At 37.7% G+C, this 15,915-nt stretch overlaps 1 long non-coding RNA gene across 1 annotated transcript in view; it reads left to right on the forward strand.

Annotated features, from left to right (window-relative positions):
• LOC138685149 (uncharacterized) overlaps positions 1 to 15,915 on the forward strand; it is a 130,874-nt gene that overhangs the window by 102,901 nt on the left and 12,058 nt on the right. Inside the window, exons 7-8 of the long non-coding RNA XR_011324415.1 lie at positions 33 to 142; positions 222 to 291. This is a non-coding gene — a long non-coding RNA (uncharacterized lncRNA). The remainder of the gene's footprint in view (positions 1 to 32; positions 143 to 221; positions 292 to 15,915) is intronic.

Consider the following 15,915-nt stretch of genomic DNA (forward strand, 5'->3'; position numbering starts at 1 on the left):
AATTTTTTTGTTTGCTTTGATCTTTTCTGCAGGGAGAAAAGAAACTTCCACTAGCTTCAGTTAGCGGCAAGCACCCTAAAGACTGTGATGACATATGAAAGAAAAAGACAGGAAGGGGTTTCACTTTATTATGTGATTTAGGGTAAGCATGGTCTCGTAAACAAAATTAACAGTTATTGGCAAAAGATAGTGGGTGTTATAAAATTTCTTGTCTCTTTCAGATATTGAATATCTAAGTGGAGAGAACTAAATCAAAAACATTCAGGCCCAGAAGATTAGAGCTTTCTGAAAGTAAACAATTTTGATTGTCAGTGACTCCCGCTTCCTTGGTTTTTAATCTGGGTTCAAGCAGTTGAATGTCCTCAACTTTGCTTTAGGTTTTTGGATTCAAAGTGAAGTCTGTCTGGAAGAGCTTAAGATCCCTGATAAGAAACCTGTGCTGAGTTGTGGTTTTGTCCTGGCTCACTAATGTGGAGATAGGATCTCTTCTGAGATCTTACAAACCTACAGTTTAACAGATTAGGAAGTGAACAGCTGGAAATTTTACCAACCTATCAAATTTTGCATCTTGGAAGTTGCAGCATATCCCCTGGATAAGCAAAGACAGTTGGATAGTTTGCCCTATATATTCAGGGAACCAGATCCTCCTAGGAGGGGAAACAGAGTTTCTCTGACAGACTGATCAAAGTGCTAACACAAAGTTCTTTTATCTTCCGTGACTGTTGTGGAGACCTCTGGCTGCCCCCTTTTCCCACCTGCACTAACAAATCACTTCATGCTGCTGAACAGATGTTACGGATGAAATGGGAGGAATAGACAAAAGTCCAGAAATCTCAGGGTGAATCTTACTATTTGTAGCAAAAATAATCTGACTTGTGTATATTGCAGAGGGAATTCTTTTGCTTCCTTTGACGCTTCTGCAAGGTTTCAGCAGGCGCAATTTTTTTAGTGTGACAAATGAATCATGTGATCCACTTTGTGCTGCTGATAAAAGGCCAGAACCTGCCTGTTACCTGAGTGGTGCTGGGTGCTGCAGAAAGAGTGGAAAAGCTGCCCAGTTTAGCTACTAGATTCCTATTTTAGTCTTAACCCCTTTTTTCTGCCAGACTAATTCAATACGTACCAGCAGATAGCTTTGCCTCCTTGTATTTCACAAAGCAGTGTTCATGGTAGCTGTTTTGAGCCATGATATAAGAATTTGATCATGAGAGGGGACTCTATCTAAACCAGTAGTGACCAACTTCTGCATGGTTAGTGCCACTTTTTTTCCTCTTTAGACCTTAAGTACAACGGTGTCACCAAGTAGGTCCCAAATCTTTGTTTCCCAGACTTGCTTTAGAAATCATAGGGAAAAGCCTAAAGTATAGGATACACTGGGAAGCCTGCCATAGAGGTATTATTCATGGGAAGTCTGCTCAGGTCTCTCAGTACTTACTGTTTCTTTAATGCACCATGTTTCAGATTTTTGGAAGGATTATTAGATTCCAGCAAGGGGAAAAGTGCAGGGACTTGGGCTGAGTATGGTTTTGCATCTTGCCCTATCCCTTGTACCCAGACCATCTTGGAACACGGAGCACTAAAAGGTGCTGTACAGGATCCAACCAAGTGGTTTTGCTCACGTCAGTCAAAGCTCATTAGTTTCAGTGCTGCCCAGAAGGGCTGGTTCAGCTGCTGAGCATCTGCGAGCTGCTCCTGGAAGCAGTACAGCTCTGCATCTGTCCTGATAAATCCTGTGGACTGAGCGTGCTTTTGTGGCATCAGTTACGTCTCCTCCCCTGCTTCCAGAGGTTTTTCTTCTTCTGTTCCCCACAGCACAGGCTGCACTATTCGTGGCTGTCACGCATACATAGATTTTCACAAGCATCTTGCAGGCTAACAACTCTTTGCCTATGCTAGCAAAAAAAGGAAAAATTAACAGTAAAATAGGTAAATGGATTTCGGAGCTGAGCACGCAATAGTATATTGTAAGGTTTTACAAGTATAAATCTTGATTCTTGTAGAAAGCTTGGGTGTATAAGCTGTGCACATGACTGTTGGTAAAGATGATAGAAAATGAAGCAGTCCTAGAACTACCACTGTAGTTCATTAAAATCAGCTATAGTGACTGAAGGCCGCTAGTTGTTATGAAAGTAGGTGGTAGGAGTAATGTGGTGTAAAATAACTACCTACAGTAAGCTTTAGTCTAAAAATCTGAATAATGTAGTTCTTATTTATTTGGATAATGTTGAATTAAGTCGAAATTTGAGATAGGTGAAAGACAGAAAGCAAACAAAAAAGAAAGCATATCAAGGAAATCAGTCATAACCGGACGGTTGTTAACACCATCAGGATCTCTCCAGTTTTCTACAGTTGATCGGTGTTTGTTTCCATTCCTGGGGAAGAAGAGGGCTTTAAATAAATAAATGTGCTTTATAGAAATTAATATCTGAGCTGAATTCTACTTTGTAATCCACTGTTCAGTGCAGAATATGAACTATGGTCCAGCAGATATAAAGCTGTTAAAACTACCACTCCCACATATGACCTTGTTGCAAGAGTTTGAGCAACATACAGAAGATCCTCTGTATGTGTATACATAGTCTACATATCTGGCTTTATGTGGCTGGATTAAGCTCCCTTCCTTCAGTATTAATCACTTGTGCCATGGGTCCTCTGACTTTGCTGTGCAGGTTTTTGTGGCTGCTTTTTGTTGTGAATGGGTGTATCAGGACTTTCCAGATGGCTTGTAACCACTCATGGCTTTTAAACAAATTCATGCCAAGCAACATAAAGATCTTATTACAGGAAGTGAAAGCATTTGCTCGTCCCATTGGGATATTGAGCTCACCGTCTCTTTGAGGTTTAATCGGTACCTTAATTGCAGCTTAACTGGTATGAAAGGCTTTGCACTAAAGCAAATAATAAATTCAATCTATATATTTGTCTGTGCTTCCTTTACCTGTCTTAAAGCCCTTTAAAAATTCTGAAGGGAGTTGCTCTAAAAAGAAAAAGCTTAAAATTTCACTTTAGCTCAGAAGGCACGAAACATTGTGTGTACTAGGATAGTTGTGGAATACATCCTTGTCAACCTGCGTGGCCAAAATGTGCAACCCCAGTGTCGTCTTAGTAGATGCAACTGTGTTGTGCTGGAGTATTCTGTGGGACTCTTATACTATTATGGTTTGTTATCATGACTGCATTTTTAACTATAAAGGACCTGGGCTTGATCTGTAACCTCATGTAGTTGAAACAAGTTGTGCACATAGCAGGTGCTCCTTTCACATGCTGGCAGCAGTGTGAGGCCTCTACCTGGAAGAGTAGCTGAGGTGAGCTGAAAATCCTGGGCATCACGCAGCTTAGATGGACTTCTAGGATGAGACTAAACTGCTACTGCAATATTTAGGAAAAAATCTTAAGTATTATGGCTTGATTTTTTTCATACTTTGTGTTGACAGTGAGTCTGACTTTAAGTTACCAAAGGCTGGAGTCTATTAACACTTTTTTTCCTCTTAGTATATATTTTGTGAACCGGAAGGTTCAAAACCACTCAATTTTATAATAGTAGATTTTCATAGGAGGTTATTAATGGTAGGCGATTTTCAGAAGATATGGACTTGAGTTACTATTCTGTCAAACCTTAAAAGGCTTAAATTTCTGGATCTCACAAATACAATACCTGAAAGCTTACTTTTTCTTTTTCCCTGAGCCCCTGACCCTCACATTAGGATGCATAAGGCCTCATTTGAAACAAATTACTTTCAAAACCAAAGCTCTTTTCAGCCCCAGGAGATGTACATGATTAGAGACTTACTAAGCACTTTAACACAATCACTCAAGCTGAAAGAAAGAAATATATTAATGGAAGGAGATCAGCAAGAATCAATAATTTGCTGGAAGACCTCAGAGAGAGGGAAAAGAAGTCCCTCTGGCTTTTAATTTTGGAATTGGCATGAAGATGTGCTGAAAACTCATGATCCTCGTGAGATTTGCCTTTCGTTATTAACAGTGGGTAGGATGATTTTGTTTGTAAAAAGGTACACGTGACAAGGATGGAGGGAAAAATGCAAAGATTTAATTCCTGAAATTATATGAAAAAGCCCCTGAGCTGATTACATGTTGTAAATAAGTTCAGTTGCATAGGTGACACTGGTTAAGGTAAGCAAAACATAAGAGACGTAGATGCCTATTCTGTGGCTTGAGTGACATATCAAAAATAATGTGATTTCTCCTCCTCCCAATACAGTTATCTGTATGATCTAATAATTACATGTCTCATAGAGTGTAATTTGGAGTTTTCTGAGAGTGTATTTCCTGGTACTTCCACGGTGGTAGAGATGATCTGATAATAGAGAATTTGACCTGAATTTTCTAATCTAGGCCACAGTGCAAACCTGGAGTCTGTCTCATTTGTGCTTTAGTGCAGGGGACCTATTCATGCACATGTACATACATATATGTGTACAGATGTACGTATGGGATTACACACACACATATATGTATTTTTTTGTAAGGTTGCAATTGGCTATATTTGGCCAGAGGAAACCATTCTGGCACAAAGAGATTATAGATAATTACAGATTACACTGCACTAAGTTCCCAGTTCCTAGCTTTAATATTTTATGTTTACACATACGTAGTGGCTGTGTATGTGATAAGCAATAATTTACGGTATCACCACATTGTGGTTGAAAAAAAGAATTACTCCCATTTTACAAGGTAAAGAAGTGAGAAACAGAAACATTAGGGACTCTTGAAATCATTTGGAAGTCTATGACAGAGTCAGTACTAAAAAATCAGAATTAACACATTAGAAGGATGTCACAGACTCTTCACACTGTCAGAAGGAGTGACAGAAAAAGTTAGGGAGTTTGGTCTAATCTCCCTTAATTATTAATTTTTTCAAATATATAGTCTGAGTTAGTTTTATCTCCTTTCTAATCCTTCTGTTGGATATGACTATAGGTTACTTATTCCACTGGAGAGGACTCCTTAACGGTATGTCTGTAGTGGAGCAAGTGCTTCCATGAATATATACATGCTAATTTTTTAAATTTTTTTTTTATTTTATTCTCTTCTGACCTCTTTCTTAGATATTACCTGACTTGGCATGATCTCATTGTTCCTGTAGTAGGCAAAATGATTACCAACAAAATAGTAGTTAGTGTAACTAATGTAAGCAGAACTCATCTAAAGGTATTAAAGTGTATAAGAGATCATGCAAAATGACTGCAAAGCGTGCGTTTAGGATGGCTTAGCCCCATAATATAATGCAGTCAGCTGTGGTGCAGAAGGCGGCTGCTCCCAACCTGGTGTAGTAGCATGTGTGTTTTTTGTGACAGCTCAAAATAGAGCCTTTTACATCTAGAAGTACAAGAAGGATTTAGGTAGAAAGAACAGGTAGGTAGCTGGGCTTTGGCCAGGAAAATGGTATAAAACCTACTGCTTACTGAAATTTGCTGCACAACCTCTGGCTAAAATAACACATTAGAATAATACTTCAGAAAATTCCTGGTCAAAACAGCCATTGGTTTTGTAATGCTGAAACACTTCAAGGCAGTAACAGACTAGATTGGTAACTGCAAGACTGCAGAGATCCAGATTCATATGAATGTGCTTATTTAACATTCTGTAGCAGCTGAATTAGGTCCGTAGTAAGTATAAACAGAGATCCTATTGACGAATGGCTTCAGTATACCCTTTGGGCTAAGCCTTCTTCCTCTCAGTGTTGATAAGTACACTTCTCGTGCATTCACCCCAAACCACTGTTCTCAACTGTAACCTCTATTTTATTTATTTATTGCTATATGGAGAAGTTTATTTTTGGAAAGCAGAACTTAACTAGTGTTGCATTCTTTGTGCCCAGCTGTTATTTTCTCTCTTAGAAGAATATTCAGCTCTATTTTTTACTTTCTCTGCAGTCCCCTATGCTCCAGCTGTGCTTTTTTAACACCTAATATCACTTTGCATTACATTCGCTTACATATCAGTGTGCATCGTGATGACCTACATTAAACCCAATGACCCTTCTTGTAGCCAGAGAAAATCAAATCAATACGAGGACATGAAGGAAGCACAAATTCCATTTTAGACTTGAATATAATAAATAGAAACAGATGTCTCACAGAGGTTACTGAGTCAAAGTTAAACCTACTGAGCGAAAACCCGGGAGCTCCAAACTGAGTCTTACAACAATTTGATTCCTAAGGAAGTGGAAAGAAATCAATAGAAATTTAAGTCATCCATTTTCACAGAGGCCTTACTTCATTTTAGTTTCTATCTTCCTGGCCAAGTTTCTGTCACTACTGGGTGGATCAGACTGGTATTTGTCTCTAAACATAAATAAGAGCTGTTCTTGCCCTTGTATCTCTGAAAGCTTTTTCTTATGTTATATGTGGTTGTCACTCTGGTGTTCAGACAAATAGTCCACTTTCTAATTTAAGGGATGCTTTAGCAGAAATGGTTTTGGTATAATATAGTTAACAGGTATTTAACTTCTGTGTTCTTTCTCATTTTGTGTATACATGTTCCCTCTCTTCCTCTACTTTTTACAAAGTACACACACGTACATACATAAAATCCTTTGTGTATTACAATAAGTGATGATACGCTGTGATGTCAAGATCTTAGAAGTTTTATCACTGCATTTCTTTTGGCTGGCAAACATATGCCATAATGCTTTATGTGTGTTAACAAGGCAGAGATACACTAATTAGAAAAAAATCTCTGCAGAGTACAAGGGCCCTTTTGGCAGCAGAAAGAATGAAATTATGTGCAGATCATCTAAGCTGTGGTGATGAGGATGTTAATGGAACATGCTGTGGTGCAAAATCAAGCTCTTTTATAGCCTTTTGTATGCTGGGGTGTTGGACCAAGGGAAAGGTAAAGAGCGACTGGATGTGCAGTTTGACACTCTGTTTTCTGACCTGACTCCCCACTTCAGATCTGTGGCTGGTTTCTCTTGCATAAAAATATAAAATCCTTTATACAAAAAGACACGTAGAGCAGACAGGATACAGGCTTTGCATCTAGCTATATGCAGGTTCTTTTTTTCTTTTTTTTTTCTTTTTTTTTTCTTTTTTTTTTCTTTTTTTTTTTTTTTCTTTCTTTTTCTGGAGGTAATGAGGCCAACTTGAAAGTTGCTGTGATCTCCTTTCCTCGCTGGGGCTGGTAACCCTCTGAGTCCTTGTGTGCTGGCAGCCTTGTGCAGCCTCAGCAGCTCTGCACATAGAGTTGAACTTTTCTGAGTTAACGCTCTCTTCTCAGTTAGTTTGCTCATTTACATCATCAGGTTTGGAATAATTTGTAAAAAAAATTAAATTCAGCAGTTAAAAATTTGCTGTTCAGCTTTCCTACTCTTCTTAACCTGAGATTTAATTACTTGCTGTGATGTTTTTAGTGTAAACGTTGAAACATTTGTGTATGTAAAGAAGGAGCTTTGAGCACAAACACTATAAACCAGCAAAGCAAATAGCACCCCAAGCCAGAGTAAAGGATGAATTTCATGTTGTTGTTGCTATTATGTGCTTTCCAGACTTCAGTAGCTGAGGTAAATCTTCCATTGCAAATCCAGTTTTCAACATCTCTGAAGAATAACATAGTCCATTCCAGGAGAAGGAACGCACTGGTGGTAGATTTAGGGATTGGGTAGAGTTTTTTGCCCCTTTGTTTAGTTGTTTTGGGTTTGATTGGGTTTGCTTGTTGGTTTAATGAAAAGGTGGAGAGGATTACTATTATAATTTTTTACAGATTTTTTTTTTTTGGGGGGGGGGGGGGGGGATATGACACGACTTGCAAATTTCAAGATTAAGCCCTAACCTGAAGTTAATGTCAAAATGTGGTATTCAAAAAACATACCTTCTACTTACTTTTGAAAAAGCCTTGTTCTTCCTACATCTAAAATAGCACAGGCTAATGATGCCATGATTATTTTATTTGCTGAGAATATGATCATCTTGTTGTTCACTATTTGGAGTGTTTGGTTACAACTTAGCTTCATAATAGGAAGGACTACATTTTTCTGAAATAAGAGACAGTCTGATTTTGAGTTTAAAAAAAAAAAGAGAGTTTAAGATTAAACTGCAAATAGTTAATATGTGAAAAGTTAAATGGTAGCAATAATTGAAAAATGGGGATGTGAGACTCTGCTGTGCAATGTAACTGCACTGATCTGGAACTGTTGCTTTATGTTGTACTATAACAATACTTTGTACCATTCTTGCCAGTGCTTTGCTTTGTACATGAGTAAATCTTAATTAACACTAAGATACATACTTCCCGGATCTCTTCCGAAATTTTTGATTTAATAGACTATGGTGCTCATTCAAGCCTTTTGATGGTCTATGTTCTGTGCTTCTCCCCAGCAGTGGCACATCAGTTTCTGCTGAAAAGTAACTGTCAGCAATAAAGTAATTCTCCTCTAATTTTTTTACTTTTTTTTTAATTAACAGAAAACCCAGAAAACATAACTCTGGGAGGCTGGAGGAGGCATTTGCTCTGTTTGCAGAGGGGCGCATGGATTCTGTAGTGTCTCTTAAACATTATCTTTTGTGTACTTTTCTTGGGCTTATCTTTAAGTTGCTGTGGTGACGTATCAAAATGTCTTGACATTTGGGAGGTTACTGAAGAACGATGGATTTTTGCCATTGCCTTTCTTTTAAGTAGCATAAGAAGCTGTAGCCCCATTTAAACATCAGGCAAACTGAGCTTGACTTAAGCAGTTCAGCTGCAGTGCTTTTGGAAAACTTAAGAATGTGGCCCTCGAGATCTTCCACATGCAAAAGAAAATTGTTGATAGATTGTGGTCTTTGAAATGTTTGTATTTCACATGAGATAAAAATAGGTACCCATGGTAATTTTCCAGAGAAAATAGATTTTTTTTGATGGAGAAGTGTAAGAACTATGTTGATAGAATTCTAGTCTCTGAATTTTAAGCTGTTCTTTATGTTCATGGTATGTCATTCTGAGCTAATTTCACTTGGAAAAGCACTGATTTTTGTGCTGCAGACAAGTAAAGAAAACTTTGAACTACAGAGAGAAATATGAAGAGTTTGATATAGCACAGTGTGATATCTTCTAATAACTTATTCAGACTAGGAATTCCCAGTACTAGAGATCTACAAACATATAGATTATTTCAGTTTGCCTTTTTTTTTTTTTTTTTTTTTGGACCAAACTAAAGCTTTTGGGAATCCATGAAGATATGTGGTTTTGTGTGTGTTTCTGTAGAAATGAAATCCTGAAAAGCAACTTTGGGGGAAAAAAAGATACTTTTTTCCCCCCAAAAAAGAGGAAACTCTACCTCTTGTGTTGTTTTCTTATTGCTTTGAAAATCTAAAAAAGGTCAACCAGTAAGATTGTTTTTGATACAAAAACAAAGGTGAAAAATTTTTTTTTTTGTCCAGCTTACCAACAAACATACTGGAATGGATGTAGTTTTTCATCAAAGCTTTCCTAATGCATTTTATGAGGAAAGCATAATTGGAGAGAAATGGACAAATTTCTAAATTTAATGCACGTAATTGCATCCAGAGCCAGTATTTCTCACAAACTGGAATACCCCAGGGAAGTTCTAGAAAGCTTGGCAGCTGGCAGGGAAGGGGGAGCTGGCAGAGGAGCTGGCCAGTGAAAATCATTGATTGCTCAGAGTGCCAGATTGGGTGTATAGGGAGAGCCTGGGCTGGAGGGCTCAGACCATGTTTCTGGACAAAGAACTGGGGTTCTGGTTGGTGTTTCTATGTTTATAGGATGTCTGTCTTTGGAATTACCATAACTAAAAAAAGCTCCTTCAAATTGATGTGATTGTTAAGTAATCTCATTGTAGTCTGCTGCAATCTGTGGGTGAACCTGGAGAGTCCACGCTAATGGATTTGAGCGGGTAATGGGATCTACTACACAAAAAAAATACACTGGTTTCATCTGAAATGGGAGGAGAGGAGAAACCTGCAGGTGAAGTGTGCTCACTTGATGAAGTAGTGTTTTTACTAACTAACGTTAGAGTGCATGTTTTCTAACATACATTAAAGCTGTTTACCACAGGTTTAAGTTTCTCCATATCTGGAAACTTCTCTACAGATTCTGATCTTAAAAACCACCCATTGGAAGAAATCCTACTTTGCCTAGTACTTGACAGTGGTTTTTTCCCATTGACTTCAATGGAGCAGATTTTTTTTTTCCTGGGTATATTTGTTAGTCTGTACCAATGTAGGAGTGAGTAGTAGACCTAAGTCGTAAATCTTTCTCGTTAAACTTTGACAGATACTAAAGTATGACTCTTTTTTTTTAGTTGATCTGTTTTCCACTGCTTCTCTCTTCTTTAATTTTCTTTTCCTTTTTTCACTTCAAACTTTCAGACACATAGGTTGAGTTACTTAGTGGGCAGAATATCTTTCCACAATTGTATCTTCAAAAGCCTATTTCTCAGCAAAAGCATGTTTTATATTTCAGTGTTTCTTTCCTGATTCCATTGCACAATGTAATGTAGTGTAGCTGATGGACTTGATTTAAAACTCTGGAGCAAACTCACTATAATTTTCTTGCTCTACAGGTTTGACTCTCTCCTGTTAGATGGGAGCCTCAAGATGAAACTGAGCAGGATAATTATGATGTTTATTGATTAAGCAACACATTTGTAAGAAATTAATGATACCTTAGTTGACTAATAAACAAACCACTATTAGTAGTAGTATTGATACCGAACTATATTTCGATAAAGAAATATTATAAATTACCTATATGAGCGCTATTAAGTTGCCATTCTATTTCCTTTCCTCCTGCAGTGAGTATTACTGTACAGGTCTATTCCTCCTAGCAGATATATGGCCTCTTACTATGTCTGTCCACACAGAGTCTTTCAGATGTGGGCCTGGTGGAGCGTTGTCTAGCTTTTCCTCACGAGCCCCAATTCTGTTACATTGCTACCTAAAGTCGATGTTTCTGATGCTAACTTAGGCAGCCAAGGTAAGCAGCAGCTACAGCTATCCAAATGAAGGCAGCTTTCCGTCCCAAGACTCCTTTCCCACCCTATGGTTCACAATAGCTACATTTCATCTGTTATTTGCTCTTTGGACGTAATTATCTTGCTTTAACCTCAACTCCGCTGCCTAGTTTTAATTAAGCACTTGCAATTTCTTATCTTGTGCACAGACAGCTTGTAAACCAGAGCAACTGTATAAACCATTTTGTGCTCACACCGTGTCTCCCTGCCCTGGAATAGGTTTTGTCAACACTCCTGGTTCCCATCACAGGCCTTCATTACCTTGGAGGTCTACAGTTTCTGCAGCACATTTCTCACAAGTTTGTAAGTTTGATGTCTTTTAAGAACAGTAGTTAATAACTGCTTTCAATTTGATTAACCTTTTTACTCATGTTAGATGCTAATAAGAACTGCTGTTGTGATCAACATTATTTGTGCCCTTTAAAAAGGACTGATAACTTCTATGTTTTCAGTATCCTTGTCATATAGCACAGCTAGAAGTGGAGTTGAAAATCAACAGTTAAACACGACTGGGCATATTAAGATCTCTGGGTAACTTCTCTGGATCTGAATGCATAATTGTGATTAATATTGATAGAAGTTATGGGCTTTAGCTCAAGGACGTAAGACCCAATAGAAAATTAAATATTCATAAAAGGAACATCATAATTAGCATTCCAGACAGCATGTTATTAAAAATTTGTGACTGTTTAATCCCTCCTTTGGATGTAATGGAAATGTTTTCATTATGTTTTGGGCTGGATTCAGTGGGAGAAATGGTTATGTAGAGGGAATTCTTAAAACAATCCATTTATCTTCAGTCTGTAGCTCTTGTAGTAATTAGCTGTTTATCTGTCCATCAGGTTCCCAGGACATGTATGAAGTGGGATTGCTGCACAGATTTCTTTGCCCTTAATCCACTTGCTTGGTTTTTACTAAGGGAGAAGTTCTGTTGCCTGTGATCTTAAAAAACGTTTTATGTTTTTTGAGGTTGACAGTGTATACTAGAGTGTTAAGTGTTTTGAAGCCAAGTATGGAGGTATTAGATTGTCCATGACTGATGTGTAGCATACATCAAATCCATGGCATTTTCACGTTTAGACTGAGGGCTTTTTCAGTGGGCTGTAACACAGCTAAAGCATGCTTTGGTTTTTTATGTAAGTTTTATTATTTTAAGTACAGTTGTAATAGCTGGAGCTTGTACAAATTATTTTAGTCAACTCATCTTTGTAAACAAGATAATCTAGTACTTGATCTTTTCCATTTTGATCAGTATCAACATGTCAGCTTTGATCTGCCTCTTCCACACTTGCTGTCAGGGCACTGCACAGGGCACTGTATGTGGTATCCATGGAATTTCCTCGCTGGTCTTTTTAAAGTCAATCTATGCCTGATTTGTATGAGATCAGCTGTTTGGAAAACATAGGCAAGTGCCTTGAGATTCCCCGCTAATCTTGCTTGCACAAGGTGATGAAACAACAGCATGTAATCTCCTCAAGTTCATTCTTGTTCTCTTTTGTCTAACTGACATTAATGTTAAGCATGTCATTTGTATGTATTTAAACTTTGCCAACCTGTAAATTATTCACCAGATAAAATGCCAGTTTTACATGAATATCCCTAAAGATAATTATACCATCACGGAACAGGAGAATAATGGAAAAGTTAATTGTAACACAAACCAACCAAATGCTAGAACAAATTGAGTTCTCATTTGTTTAGGGGTGAACTTGGTTATACCTGCAGGTTTTCCTTCAGTGTTGTCCTGTCATGTGAACCTTAAGAAAAACCCAACAAAGCACTCTGTAACTTGTGTAATTAAGAATATGCAGATGATTTTGTAAGCTCAAGTCCCGTGGATGGATTGAGAGAGATCAGTTTTCCGTTGATCTGGCTCTGCAGACAGGAACTACTTAATTTAGAAGGAAAGAGTATAGTCTAGAGTTTGAGTTTTGGACCCTTGTGAAAACACATTGTAGTAGAGATCTGTAATACAAATTATAGTATTTTTATGAATTAAATATGAACAGGAAGGTAAGGCTGTGGAAGCACTGGAAGAAACAATGAAAGAAGGATAAATGAGGCAAGGTTTGATGGCACCTAGAGCAGCAAGATCACAGCCCAGTTATATAAAGGTTTTCAAGATCTTGAGATTGGGAAAACAAAGGACAGAGTGAAATAATGGACAGAGAGAAGCTGTTAGGAAATGATGAAAGGAAGATAAAGAACAGGACTGCAACCATCAGACATCCAAAAGACAGTAAGTAAATAACTGACATTGTCTTATTCCCTTAGGGATAGGACAGAATGGAGAGTCTAAAGGTCAGAATCTCTGTCAACTCCTAAAGGGCATGAAAAGTGAAGCCATATCCTCTCCTTTGTAAGAACAGCCCTGTAGACGTGAAACGTTGATAGCTGGTGTCTCTTCTGTTCCATGACAGTGTAGGTGGTAATGGACAGACTACTTGAATGCAAGTGTTTCTGTGCTTGCGAATGTGTGGGTGTGAGAAAATGAGTGCAAGTGATTTTATTTAATTTTTTGTGTAATTCATTATTAAGTATGATCATCTTTCTCTCTTACAGAGGCTTCCCTACACTCATTTATCTTCGTTGTCACAATGTTGTTGTCATATTCCAAGCAAATATTATTATAGCCTCAAAAGTTGCCCTGGTTGATTTATAAATAATTATAAATTCTCCTTTACTGTTGGTGAATCAGAATAGTATAGATAGCTGAATGCATGTGAAGCAGATTTATGAATGACTTCTCTGTAACATCTGTAAAGCATTTTATGTAGTTATATCACAGTTACAGTTAAAAGGTGTGAAAATGTCAAAAGCTTAATATTTCTCTGAAGACCAGCAAAACACTGGGGCTTTTTCCCCTCCTTCCCCTTTTTATTCAGTTGAGCTATTTGTTGAACATCTCTAATTACATTGACTTTTAAAAGTGTACTTGTTGTATAGCTAATCTTCTGGCTTGCAGAGTTTTCTCCTATTTAGATGCATAACCACTGAGCTCTTGCTGCGAAATGTATCAAATACGGAATTGGGCTTTGCTCCTTGATTGTAGTTCTCCAGTTACATGATAACTACAGGTTATGATTACAGGTATCAAAATTGATTACAACACTTTAGTTATATTGTTTTATACAATGATGCTGTTATTTACATGACATTGTAACAATGCTTGGAAATATATTGATAGAAAATACAAGAAAATTTCCCTTCTCCTGGAGTCTTTGCTTGGGATTCAGTCAACATCTGAAGAGTGAGGGTGTTTGAGGAAACAAGAATGAGAGCATAGAAGACAAAATATGAATCAGTCCAGCTCCTGACCAGAGCAATGGCATACTGCTTTCTGTTGTATATATAGATCAGTGGTTTTGACAATGACGTTGATGAACGAAGAACTGGGCAGGATGAAAAACTTATTTCAGAACCTCCAATTGTTCAAAGGTAGCTGCTTGAGCAAAAATCCCAGAGAGGCTGATCTTGCTTTGGTTACCTGGAAGTTTGGCTGGGCTTGCTTTGGTTACCTGGAAGTTTGCCACTTTCCCTTCTTCAGCTGCTTGCAACATTAGGTGCTCTTTTAATGGAACTACAAATGCGTTCTGTGTAAATGCAACACAGGCACACGTGTGCATGTTGTCTCTGTTTCTTTTCTATGTTTATTCATTATCTGTTCTTTGATGTTTAAGTATGGTAAAGACAGTAGCATCCCTATATTTAGCATTTTATTTATGTTTCATGATTTGATTGACTTTTTTTCCTTTATGTAATATTGTCTTATTTGCATGTGATTTTTTAAAGTCAGCTGTCGTTAAAATAAATGCGGGTACTTTTACTCATTTGAATGGCAGTTCATGTCAAAACAAAATTTGTTAGAATCTATTTTACCTTGTAGTGAAACTTGCAATGCTATATTTGCTGCATAACCAAGAACATTATGAAAATTAACTCCTGCACCTGCTCAGTACTTAATATTTATTCTTGCATGAAAATACCTGGCTCACTTCAAAATATTTTCCCCACAACACCCAAAGACCTGTTCTGAGGATGCTTGGCAGACAAATTCTAGTCATTGTAATTTAGGGCCTCTCTTTTATTTAGGGAGCAGAAACAGCCTCAACTCTGGTTGCATTCATGTTTTGTGAGGCTTCAGTATGCAAACCCATTTAATGGATTTCAGTGTTTTTCTGATAACTTGTTGTACTAAATTTTAGGCTGCTGAGATCTGAATCCATTCAGACAGTGACTCTGAAAATCTATTTATAAAGCAAGCACCAGCTCAACCTTACTTGTACTGCTGCTACAAAAAACAATAGCATTTTGTGGTTAATGAATCTTTTCTCTAAATGAGATGTCACCGAGCAGATATTAAATATACCAGAGTCTTGAGAAGTTTTTATATGTTTTAATCCCAAACCATGGTTACTTGCAGAACACTGAAGATTACATAGCATTTCTAAATACATCTAATCCCCAGAGTCACTGAAGCTTGTGACACACGATAAGCATTCTTATTAAATCTGTCTGATTTTGCTTTGCTAGACTGCAAGCAGATGACAGTCCAGAAGGGCAATGATATGTCTGTAAAGAGTGAGTGAGTAACAGGGAGAATTGAAGGAATACGTGATGAGACAGAGATGCTTTTGAACTGTATCTGTATGTTGTTTTGAGGTCAGATTATGCACATATGTATGTGTAGTATAAAAAACCTAAATTGTATTACTGTGCCTGTCTTAGCGTATTTGAGATGAACAGAGTGCAAACAGATTTTGCACCTCAGCAGCTTCCAGTGCAGTTTGGGGACAGATGGAGGTGTACGGTGTTACGAACCCATTTAGCAGGCATGCTGCCAGGCACACGGTCTTGCTTCATGATAGAGCACATCTCCTCAGGAAGATTGATGGGAAGATTCTAGGACAAACAGACCTTTCTTTTAAATGATGCCTTCACAG

The sequence above is a fragment of the Haliaeetus albicilla genome, chromosome 4, assembly GCF_947461875.1.
Source record: "Haliaeetus albicilla chromosome 4, bHalAlb1.1, whole genome shotgun sequence".
NCBI classification, from domain to species: domain Eukaryota; kingdom Metazoa; phylum Chordata; class Aves; order Accipitriformes; family Accipitridae; genus Haliaeetus; species Haliaeetus albicilla.